We start from the raw sequence: 12,175 nt of genomic DNA on the forward strand, positions 1-12,175 counted from the left end.
TCATTCCAGGCACTAGGTTACACTTAAGGAATCTATTTAGCGAAAAAAAAGAGTACATTTTTTTTAATTTTAATTTTTCAAATTTTAAATACTTTCCACGAGTCGTGGTCACCCTATTACCACAAATGTAAACAAACCTAATAGTAGGTTTTAACAACAACATCAGCAAAACCCTTATCTGACCTTCACTAAACCTTATAATCGTTGCAATAGGGTCCACCTAGTTAGTGTTGGCGATGGTAGGCAGGTTTATCAATTTCGAGGGTAGTCTAAACCATTCCGCGCTAGCGGTAAACATAACGGTTAGCATAAATGATTAGTCACTCGCCAACCTTAAAATAATAATCGCGCGCGTACTAAGGTTTAAAAAAATGTTTTCGAACCGGGAATATTAGGAAATGGTACGGTGTTATTTATTAAGTGGTGAGTGTTTACGTGGTGCACAAAGATTATACGAAATGGAATCAGTTCCACGCCTTCGCAGACAAGGATTGAATCCAAGAGTACCATCTCGTGGGACTTTCGTTAATTGCGTCGACTTTTAATCAAATGTAAGTACATAAGATGATTCAATTTTTTAAATACGCCTGAATGCAAAGATTCCTGACCTAGTTTTTACTCATTGTTTTTAAGCCACGGACGTTTTGTTAATAATCATTAGTCAGAAATAATATTTTAGATTAAAAATGGGTTGCCTTTGCATTTTGACGGATCTAAGCCCGTTAAAGTATGAAGGAAAAATTAGCAACTTATGTAGGTAAGCGTCTTATCTCGCTGCAATAGGGTTCATAATTGGTGACGCTATTGCAAACAGCGGGAGGGGCGGGGTGTCAATGACCTTAACTGATAAGAGAGAAGCGGGTGTAGTGGGTAGTTGTCGGTTCACCATAACGTACGAGGTTTTTAGGACAACTTGATGATGAGTTATTTCGAAAAAAATGTACTGAGCGGTATTAAAAGAAAAAACACGTGTTTAATATTTTTTCGAGTTCTTTCGGGTGTTTCAATTTGGCCAGTGAATTAAATTTCACCCTGTATATCTACATAAAATTACATTTGTAGGTAGATAAATAATTACAATTTTTTGGTATAAATTAATATGTACCTCTTATGAGACACCGTTGTTCTCTTCAGCTGAAATTAGTAATATCAGTAACGGTATACGTAACTTACTGATTTGATATCGATATTTCATTTTATTTTCGCATCTGTATTTAGATACAAGGCTCTGAACATCTGCTCAGTAAATTATATTGTTGTCTTGGATTTGGATAGGAAGTATAATTAATAATCAAACGAACTTACCTGTGAAGTTTGATTACAATTATACGAGTATCCAAATCCAAGACAACAAAGTCCCGCCCCCCATCCCCGAAAATAAAAATAAAATAGTCTCAGTGCATAACACAAAAAGATTCACTCTGAAATAATGACGGGTATCTGAGGAGCGGTGTCGGAGTGGGATGGCGGGGGATGATAGCGTAGCGAGTGAGAGGGACAGTGCGAACTTGTTTTTTAAATATTATATCTCTAAAATGTGTGACAAGGACGGCATGATTCCATGTACTGCTGCTCAGTAAATTATATTGTTGTCTTGGATTTGGATACTCGTATAATTGTAATCAAACTTCACAGGTAAGTTCGTTTGATTATTAAATATATTTGAAAATGATATATAGCTTGCCCTAGTTACTAAGAGCAGGAAGATATATAGCATAGATTGGACCTGGGGATCCGACCCTTTCCCCTCCCTTTATGGGGGGTAGTCACGGTACAATCTTGTGTAACCCGGGCGTAATCAGCTTTGTTTTACCTAAGGAACCATCGTGCCAAGCGGCATCCCCTGAGACAAAAGTGCATTGCATACTCACTGCACTCACTTAGCCTACGAATTCAATTTTTACAAAAATATAAATTTTGAAAGGCTATGTATCGATATCTCCTAGATCTAGGTACAGAGACGATTAGAGTCTCGTATTGTAGCAAATTTAGTCTACTTTAAAAACGTCTTGAGAAGATACTAACAAAAAAAAAGCGGCCTTGTGCAAGTCGGACTCGCCCATGAAGGGTTCCGTAGCAGCAAGTAACATAATAAAATAGCGGTTTACGATTTATGACGTATTAAAAAAAAACTAGGGGTTACTAGATCTCGTTCAAACCAATTTTCGGTGGAAGTTTTTTAGTTTTATTATTCTCTTATTTTAGAAACCTCAATATCATTGTGGTATTATCTATGAAAAGGGACCTTATTGTCGATGGCGCTTACGACACTAACATCGATGAGCACAAAACGTAGTAGTTTAAAATTGGGGATTCTGGCCCAGTTTAGTTATTTTGATTTCCAATTTAGCAATTAAGTTTCTTTGATTACTGGAACATTCAATGTTGCTGTCTATCCAATGCGGAGGTCAATTTATGTTATGTGACGCTGATGAACTTATCAGTCATCGGGTTTAAAGGTCCCTTTGTAGTTTTTTATAAATAACTCGTAAACGGTGACCTGTAGCAAAAATGTTCTGATACATAAGTAATCTGCGTAAAATTGTCTACATTAAATATTCTATACACTTTTTCGCTAGGATCAGTATTTAAAAAAATATTTAAGGTAAAAAGTTAAATATGATCAATTGTTAATATTTTTTGTAAATAACTCGTAAACGGTGGCCTGTACCAAAAAATGTTCTGATACATAAGTAATCTACTTAAAATCTACTCACATCAGAGGATGCTGAAGACCGGACGCTTAGCTAAAACGCTAGGTTGAAGGAGAAGAAGATTGATCCTAGCGAAAAAGTGTATAGAATATTTAAGGCGCTCTTATACTCGAGTTTTACGTTTTCAAGGGGGTGAAGCAGATGAGTGGTAGAACGGGCAGGCGGGCGCCCCGCGCGGCGCACCGCACCATTCCCGCGCAGCACGTCTACGTCCTTATTCTGACGACATCGGTATTCTGAATCGTCAGTTCCGGGATTTTTAGTTCGGCAATTAATATTGAAAAAGATTTATTAGTAAATTCGAATTTTGATGAGTACTTAATGAAATTAAAAACCGGGTAAGCGCGAGTCGGACTCGCCCACTGAGCCCACCGAGGGTTCCGTACTTTTTAGTATTTGTTGTTATAGCGGCAACAGAAATACATCATCTGTGAAAATTTCAACTGTCTAGCTATCACGGTTCGTGAGATACAGCCTGCTGACAGACGGACGGACGAACGGACGGACAGCGGAGTCTTACTAATAGGGTTCCGTTTTACCCTTTGGGTAGGGAACCCTAAAAATGGTAGGTAAGACGGTGAGGTCGGTGAGTGTACCTAAATAATTATTAATTATATGTATACAATATGAGTGTATACTTGACTGATCATGTTTTTGTAAAAATCGATTTCGACTGGCAAAACATATTAACCAGGCAACCGGGTTTTTTAACCTAATTAGACCCCGCTGAATCCGAAATTGCCGTTTGATTGATCGAATTCTTGACTGGAAGTGAGATAGTTGATATTAAAGGTCCCTTTTTTTTAGTTTTTCGTAAATAACTCTTAAACGGTGGCGCATAGCAAAAATTTTCTTAAACATAAGTAATCTGCATAAAATTGCCTACAAGAAAGATTCCGTACAATTGTTCGCTAGGATCAATATTCAAAGAGATATTAAGGCGGGAAAGTTAATTATAATCAATTTTTGAAGGTCTCTTTTTTTAGTTTTTCGTAAATAACTCGTAAACGGTGGCCAATATAAAAAAACTTGTTAAACGTTAATAATCGACACAACATTTTCAATAAAAAAAGATTTAGTACATTTTTAGCAGGGATCAATATTTAAAAAGATAATAAAGAGGGAAAGTTAATTATAATAAATTCTAAGGTTCCTTGTTTTTATTTTTTCGTTAATAATTTGAAAAGTATGACTCATAGCAAAAACAAATTTTACACAAATAATAAACATAAAATTTCCTACAAGAAACATAAGAATAAGAATAATAAGAATAATATTTATTTGAAATAACCTTGTTGACAATATATATATATATCCTGTGGCCCCACACTAGGCTATCCCTGTGACGTGGCAGCCGAGTTTTCAATTTGTAAGCAAAAGGTTAAGAAGAAACTAATCTAATAAACTAATAATTAAGGAAATTATGAAATTCAAAGAAAGAAAAAAGGAATGAAAAAATGGTGCGTGTGTATGTGTGTGTGTGTTTGCGTGTGTGTGTGCGAGTGTGTGTAAGGCGTAAGGCTACAGAGATGGTTATCATGTGAGGGATTAGGTGATGACCTTCAACAGCATCTCAGTTCGAATATAGTTAAGATCTTTCAACCAGTTCTTAATTATGAGTTTTGCTTCAAGAGGAGACTTTTCAGATATGTTGCATGCCTTTACTACTGAATTGTAAATATACGGATGCAGGAAGTTAGGAAAACGCCTCGCGAATGTGGTTTTTACGATGGGCGTAGGAATTCTAAAGACTCGATTACGGATTAGGGTAATATATTCTTCAGAGTTTATAGTTTTTTGATGCACGTGAGTTGCAACTCGTAGGATTAATAATTGCCTGACACTAAGAACATCCGCGTCTTTATAAAGGGAAACAGTCGGAAACAACCCGGGTTTCCCGGGCATGACCTTGAGCACAAACCTTTGGGTCCTTTCGAGAGGCAGTAGTGCAGAGCTAGTGGAGCCACCTCACACACCAATGCAGTATGATAGGATGGATTCACAAATCGAAGTGTATACAAGCTTAAGCAACTCCCTCGTAGCAGAATTTCGTAGCAGCTTCATAATGAATACAACCTTTCGGACTCTAGCAGACAACAATTCGATGTGCTTTTTGAAATTAAGATTTTCATCAAGCGTAATGCCCAGGTACTTTACGGTGGTACAATTACTAACCACATCGAAAACTCTACTCGAGTGAATAGCTGGGTCATCCTCTGCACTGCCACAAGAAAGCTTGAGATCTGGTCGCGAGCTGGGGGCAGAAGAGGCCGTTTTATGAAAACATAAGTATTTTGTTTTTGAAATATTAAGTGAAAGCAGGTTGTCAGCGAGCCACTTGGCAATCACAGTCAAACCTGTCTCTGCTACCGCGAAGCAACGAGCCCAGGAGACATCGTGAAACAGCAGAGCAGTGTCGTCTGCGTAGCAGATAATTTCTGCCTGACTGACGGGTAGAGAGATTAAGTCATTGAGGTAGATCAGAAATAGAGTGGGACCGAGGACGCTTCCCTGTGGCACACCGAAGGTTATCGGGGCTGAATCACTGACTAAAGTGCCGAGTCTTACACACTGCTTCCGGTTTGTAAGGTAGCTTTGGAACCAGTTCCATGCGATACCGCGAATGCCTAACAGTTCAAGCTTCCTTAGCAAAATCGGGATTGAGACAGTGTCAAACGCCTTGGCCAGATCTAGGAAGATTCCCACGCAGGATTCTCCTCTGTCAAGATAGGACGAGACAAGGTTAACCAGTAAGGTGGCGGCTTGTTCAGAAGATCTCTTTTTCCGAAAGCCATATTGTCTTTGAGAGAGTAGGTGTTCTGATTCAAGAAAGTTGATTAGTTGATTATTAATAATCTTTTCCAGTATTTTAGACAGACTGCTGAGAAGAGAAATAGGGCGATAATTCCCGGGGAGGCTCTTGTCACCTCATTTATGAACGGGAACTACTGCAGCTACTTTCCAGCACTCCGGAAAAGAAACCGATGAAATGCTGAGGTTAAAAATATGTACAAGTGGTTTGACGATATAGTTTTTTAGGATTTTTAAAATACGAGTGTTTAGTTTATCAATGCCGGACAGGGTTTAAGGACATGATTAATTTTTCTACTTCAGTATCGTCGGTAGGATTTAAGAACATTGATCGAAGAGGGGAGTTTGTTAAGGCTATTTCAGTCGCAAGTGTGGCCTCACTCTTGTTTTTTTCAGAGAGTATAACATTTGCTAGGTTTTTGCCCACTGAGGAGAAGAATTCATTGGTGTGATTTAGGAAGTCAGAAAAATTAGGCTTGATGGTGGCTAGTTCATGGGGTGTATGCCTATCCCGATTTAGGTGAGATATGTCTCTAATAATTCTCCAAAGTTTCCTCGGGTGTTTTTTATTATCCAAAAGTTGTTTCCGGTCATAATCATCCTTGGTTTTTCGTAAAATGCTTATATAAAAATTTCTATATCTAGTATAAGTTATTTTGGCTATTTCATTATGGGGGTGTTTCCTGTGATTGATATGTAGTTTGTCCTTAACTCTAGAGCATTTAATCAAGCCTGGAGTCATCCAGGGTTTTATAATAAATTTTGAATTACTAACTGATCTGCATGAAGAATGTTTTGAAATTAGGTTAGACAATATGGAGTAAAAGGCTTCTGCGGCTTCATTAGCTGATGTTTTACTAGTGACTGTGTGCCAGTTTTCTTCTTTTAGCGCCGCTCCGATGGCTTCAAAATCCTGGCTGATCACAGTTTTGGATGGCTTTGTAATATTAACCTTATTGGGGATTGAGATACCGATCATAACTAGGTCATGGTCTGTAATGTCAGAGACACAGACCACTGACGCAAAATTCCTCACTGACCTTACAAAGAAGTGATCCAAACAGCTATTGTTCCTCGTAGGTTTATCAATTGCAGGCATAAACCCCAGACTAGCCAAAACACATAAATACTCGGATGCATGGGTGTAGAACACTTTTCGCTAGGATCAATATTTAAAAAGAGAAAGCATCCGGTAAGTCAATTATAATCAATTTTAAAGTCCCTTTTTAGTTTTTTGTAAATAACTCGTAAACGGTGTCCCATAGCACAATAGGTTTTTATGAATAAATAATATCCATAAAATTTTCTGCAAAAAACATCTGAACACTTTTCTCTAGGATCCATATTTAAAACGATATTAAAGGAAGAAAGTTAATCACATTCAGTTCACAGGTCGCTTTTTTTTCGTAAATAACTCGTAAACGGTTGCAACGGGGGCAGTTGCAAAAAATATTATACATAAATATTGAACATAAAATTGTCCACAAAAAAGGTTTTGTACACTTTTTCGCTACGATCAATATTTAATGAGGTATTAAAGTGGGTAAGTTAATTATAATCAATTTCCAGGTCCCTATTTTAAGTTTTTCGTAAATGACTCGTAAACGGTGGCCCATAGCAAAATAGGTTCTTAATGTTAACTAACCCCCCTTGGCTAAAAAGTGGCCTCCATGTTTAAAATTCATTTGTTTACGTAAGATGTCCGTCTTTGGGTCACGAATTTACATGTGTGTACCAAATTTCAACTTAAATAAATAAATAAATAAATAAATAAATAAATAAATAAATATTATAGGACATTTTTACACAAATTGACTAAGCCCCACAGTAAGCTCAAGAAGGCTTGTGTTATGGGTACTCAGACAACGATATATATAATATATAAATACTTAAATACATAGAAAACAACCATGACTCGGGAACAAATATCTGTATCATCATACAAATAAATGCCCTTACCAGGATTCGAACCCGGGACCATCGGCTTCATAGGCAGGGTCACTACCCACTAGGCCAGACCGGTCGTCAAACTTAATTGGTCCAGTACTTTTGAAGAAAATGGGCTGTGACAGACGGACAGACAGACAGACAGTCGCACGAGTGATCCTATAAGGGTTCCGTTTTTTCCTTTTGAGGTACGGGACCCTAAAAACTAAAAAAAGTGACATGTGAATTGATTGTAATGAACTTTCTTCCTTTAATATCGTTTTAAATATTGATCCTAGAGAAAAGTGTTCAGATGTTTTTTGCAGGAAATTTTATGTAAATTATTTATTCATAAAACCTATTTTGCTATGGGACACCGTTTACGAGTTATTTACAAAAAACTAAAAAGGGACTATAAAATTGATTGTAATTAACTTACCGGCTGCTTTGTCTTTTTAAATATTGATCCTAGCGAAAAGTGTTCTACATGTTTCTTGTAGGAAATTTTATGTTTATTATTTATGTGTGATCAACAGGGTAAAGACCGGTAGTGATCACCGAATCGTAAGAGGCACACTGAATATCAATATTAAACTTGAAAGGTCCAGCCTGATGAAGTCTACGCTCCGACCTACTCGAGCCCATGTTCAAAACCCCGAAAGCTTTCAACTCGAGCTCTCTAACCGCTTTGCTTGCCTAGAGAACTTGGCTTCAGTGGACGAAATCAACGACTATCTAGGTTTTTTAGACCCCGCCGTAAAGATAGACCTCAGAAATTGATCGAGCAAACCTTAAACCTCATGGCTGAACGACGCTCGCTACAGTTGCAGTCTCCCGATGACGCGGAGTCATATAGGCAGCTCAATAGACGTATATCTAAGTCCTTGCGACATGATCTGCGTCTCTTTAATACTAACCGTATTAAAGAGACTATTGAGCGAAACCAAGGCTCCAAAGTGTTCGCAAAGGACAAAGCAACGCAAGCAAAGCAAGGCAATCTATTGGGCAAAGCCAGCTGACAAAGCTGAAACGGGAAGATGGCAGCATAGCGTCGAGCAAAGCGGAGGTTTTAGGTGAGATCGAGAGGTTCTATGGACAGTTATACACTTCGATCGCAAAGCCCGTTGACAGCTTGGTAGGAGATCCAAGAGCCAAGCTGTCCCGACATTATACCGAAGATATCCCGGACATCAGTCTGTACGAGATTAGGATGGCCCTGAAGCAGCTTAAGAACAACAAGGCGCCGGGCAAAGACGAAATCACTTCAGAGCTTCTGAGAGCGGGTGGAACACCGGTACTTAAAGTCCTCCAGAAGCTCTTTAATTCCGCCTTGTCCGAGGGCATAACGCCTGAAACATGGAATAGAGGCGAGGTGGTGTTGTTCTTCAAAAAAGGTGATAACAACCTATTGAAGAACTACAGACCCATCACGCTTCTGAGCCATGTCTATAAGCTGTTTTCAAGGGTCATCACGAACCGTCTCGAACACAGACTTGATGACTTCCAGCCTCCCGAACAAGCCGGTTTCCGAAAAGGCTATAGTACCATAGACCACATCCATACGCTGCGGCAAGTTATACAGAAGACCGAAGAGTATAACTTGCCATTATGCTTAGCGTTTGTGGACTATGAGAAAGCCTTCGATTCGGTGGAAACATGGGCGGTGCTTGAGTCTCTTCAGCGATGCCATATTGACTATCGGTACATCGAAGTGTTGAAGTGTTTGTATAATAACGCCACCATGTCGGTCCGAGTACAGGAGCAGAGCACGAGGGCGATTCCATTGCAAAGAGGCGTAAGGCAGGGAGACGTTATCTCTCCGAAACTGTTTACTGCCGTAATGGAAGACGCCTTCAAGCTCCTGGAATGGGAAGGACTTGGCATCAACATCAACGGCGAATACATCACTCACCTTCGGTTTGCCGACGATATCGTAGTCATGGCAAAGTCGATGGAGGAACTCAGCATGATGCTCGATTACCTCAACCGAGTTTCACAACGGGTGGGCTTGAAAATGAACATGGACAAGACGAAACTTATGTCAAATGCCAATGTTGTGCCCATCCCAGTCTCTGTTGGGAACTCGGTACTCGAAGTTGTTGACTCGTACATCTACCTAGGACAAGTAGTCCAATTAGGTAGGTCCAACTTCGAGAAAGAGGTCAACCGCCGAATCCAACTCGGTTGGGCAGCGTTCGGGAAACTACGTAATGTCTTTTCGTCCGACATACCTCAGTGCCTCAAGACGAAAGTCTTTAATCAATGTGTGTTACCAGTGATGACTTACGGCTCCGAAACGTGGTCTTTCACTACCGGCCTCATCTCAAAACTCAAAGTCGCTCAACGAGCTATGGAGAGGGCTATGCTCGGAGTTTCTCTACGTGATCGAATCAGAAATGAGGAGATCCGTAGACGAACTAAAGTCACCGACATAGCCCACCGGATTAGCAAGCTGAAGTGGCAATGGGCAGGCCACATTGCACGCAGAGAAGATGGCCGATGGGGTCGAAATGTGCTCGAGTAGAGACCACGGACTAGCAAGCGCAGCGTAGGACGTCCACCCACAAGATGGACAGACGATCTTGTTAAGGTCGCCGGAAGACGCTGGATGCGGGTCGCTTCCAACCGGCACGTATGGAGGTCCAAGGGGGAGGCCTATGTTCAGCAGTGGACGTCTTATGGCTGAGATGATGATGATGATGATTTATGTGTAAGATTTGTTTTTGCTATGAGTCATACTTTTCAAATTATTAACGAAAAAATAAAAACAAGGAACCTTAGAATTTATTATAATTAACTTTCCCTCTTTATTATCTTTTTAAATATTGATCCCTGCTAAAAATGTACTGAATCTTTTTTATTGAAAATTTTGTGTAGATTATTAGTTCATTTTTTTTATATTGGCCACCGTTTACGAGTTATTTACGAAAAACTAAAAAAAGGGACCTTTAATATCACATATCTCACTTCCAGTCAAGAATTCGACCAAGCAACCGGCAAATTCGGATTTAGCGGGGTCTAATTAGGTTAAAAAACCCGGTTGCCAAAAAGTAATATGTTTTGCCAGTAGAAATCGATTTTTACAAAAATGTGACCAGTCTAAATTATTCAATTTGATTAATTTTATAGCCTTTTAAAATATGTTTACACAATTTATCAATCGTGACTGAATTCCGGATTGGTTAGATGGGTGTGTGCCTTTGCTGCCCAACTTGTTATAAAATGAGAATATGACGGACGAATGTCTGAAATGTCACCGTATTTAAGAATTATTTTGCTTTTCTTCGTAAGTATGTTGAAAAACATTGTGTGTATAACATATTTGCATATTTATACTGTGATTACCCATTTTATGAAACGTCCGCTAAACTAGCACAGGTCCGACGCTGACAGTGGTCACGGGCGTACTGGCGTGAGGAATAGGCGCAAGGTATTGCCGCGTAGGGTGTAATTTAGTAGGCAAAATGTTGAATTCATCAAATGATGAATGAAAAAATTAACGTATCGATAAAAGGACAAGCAATAATGAAGATTTACTTAAAAGCTATCGACTGAAGTAAGTTTCATATACATTTTCGTTCTAGTACTTCTAACATAAGGAAATAAAGACAGTGTTAGGCATGTTTTCAACTTAAGATTCTATCGAGAAAATAATGAGCCGTCGTGTTTCTGACAAGCAATAACGTAGTTCAAGGACTTATACATACTGGAAAATAATGCATGAAATCCTTGTAGAAGTCTGTAAATATGGTGGTGGTAATCAAAGAAACTTAATTGCTAAATTGGAAATCAAAATAACTAAAATGGGCCAGAATCACCAATTTTAAACTACTACGTTTAGTGCTCATCGATGTTAGTGTCGTAAGCGCCATCGACAATAAGTTCCCTTTTCATAGATAATACCACATTTTTGAAGACCTATCTATAGATAACCCACACGTATGGGTTTGATGAAAAAACAATTTTTGAGTTTCAGTTCTAAGTATGGGGAACCCCCAAAATTTATTGTTTTTTTTTCTATTTTTATGTGAAAATCTTAATGCGGTTCACAGAATACATCTACTTACCAAGTTTCAACAGTATAGTTCTTATAGTTTCAAAAAAAAGTGGCTGTGACATACGGACGGACAGACAGACAGACAGACAGACATGACGAATCCATAAGGGTTCCGTTGTTTGCCATTTGGCTACGGAACCCTAACTAGTCCTTTAGGGTTATAATTGCCCAAATCTCTCTCTCTCTCTCTCTCTTCAGTCGTTCCCTCATTCCTGAGGATCGTGATCACTAGGTTTCACTATCCTTGATCAGCTGTCTCCATCGGTCTCGATCCATTGTTGCCCTTACTGCTTGATGGAATTTGCTCGAGGAAGTGGCTTCTCTAACTTGGTCAGTCCACCTGGTTGGCGAGCGACCGCGACCTCTCTTGCCTTCCACTCCACCAATCACGACCAGTTTCTTGAGACTCTCAGCTCCTCTTCGCATTACATGGCCAAAGTATGCCAGCAACCGATGTCGGCAGATGGTGGACAAACGTGTTTTGATGCCCAGTTGGGAAAGAATAGACGCATTTGTGCGCTTGGCCGTCCACGGTATCCTAAGCATTCGCCTCTAGCACCACATTTCGAATGCGTCGATTCTTTGTCTCTCTCTTGCCAGTATTGTCCATGTCTCTACTCCGTACATGAAGATGGGAAAGACCAAGGCTCTGACCAGGCGGGTTTTC

General features: G+C 39.4%; 1 long non-coding RNA gene across 1 annotated transcript in view; it reads right to left on the reverse strand.

Moving 5' to 3' along the window:
* LOC134789394 (uncharacterized) overlaps positions 1-11,641 on the reverse strand; it is a 485,188-nt gene extending 473,547 nt beyond the window's left edge. The window contains exon 1 of the long non-coding RNA XR_010144040.1: positions 11,370-11,641. This is a non-coding gene — a long non-coding RNA (uncharacterized LOC134789394). The remainder of the gene's footprint in view (positions 1-11,369) is intronic.
* Between the last annotated feature and the right edge of the window lie 534 nt (positions 11,642-12,175).

This window comes from Cydia splendana, chromosome 3 (assembly GCF_910591565.1).
Source record: "Cydia splendana chromosome 3, ilCydSple1.2, whole genome shotgun sequence".
In the NCBI taxonomy this organism is placed as follows: Eukaryota; Metazoa; Arthropoda; class Insecta; order Lepidoptera; family Tortricidae; genus Cydia; species Cydia splendana.